The sequence below is a fragment of the Photinus pyralis genome, unplaced genomic scaffold (genome assembly GCF_008802855.1).
Source record: "Photinus pyralis isolate 1611_PpyrPB1 unplaced genomic scaffold, Ppyr1.3 Ppyr1.4_LG7, whole genome shotgun sequence".
In the NCBI taxonomy this organism is placed as follows: domain Eukaryota; kingdom Metazoa; phylum Arthropoda; class Insecta; order Coleoptera; family Lampyridae; genus Photinus; species Photinus pyralis.
The window spans coordinates 42,716,603-42,717,256 of NW_022170738.1; positions in this window are offsets into that span (position 1 = coordinate 42,716,603).

Genomic DNA, 654 nt, shown 5'->3' on the forward strand with positions numbered 1-654 from the left:
TTTAGCAACATCCTGCATAATGCACTATTATGTAAATATTTTAAATGTACAAAATGTAGTTATTAATATTTCTATCATTTTCGTTCAAAAAGCTACACTTTTAATATGTGGACGGTTTGTAGTTTGTATCTTTTTAGTTGAGATGTGAAAAAGTGGAAGTGATGTAAAATAAGAGAATTAAAAACTCAAAGTAACGGCCTTTTTTCTCAAAAGAACCTAAATAACTGTTGGAAAATTCCTGGAAGCCTCTTTCCAGCCTGTCAAACATTTTCTAACCTGCATAACTGACTGACCTGGAAAGGACCAAAAACCTTCTTTGGAGCGCCTTCTATTTCTTTCCCGAGCTTTTTGACGATCTCTAATCCTCTCCAGAATTAGGTAAGCCTCAAACGCTCAAAGATCTTGAAAAGGCGAGGAGGCCTAATTGTGAAATTTGATGGTGATCCCCAAGACTTCTTCCTATTTGTGCCCAAATTGGAAATTACCTTGTCAATAATATCAATAAAAAATCTTAATAGTGAGCAATATACTAGTGGGCAGTGACACTAAAGGCCCAAGAGGCAAATTATGCAAACTTAAATAATAAGTTTAAGCTGACACATTCGTTTGACTATCCAAAGGTCAAACGCCTTTTGTGGGTATTTCAAATTGTTA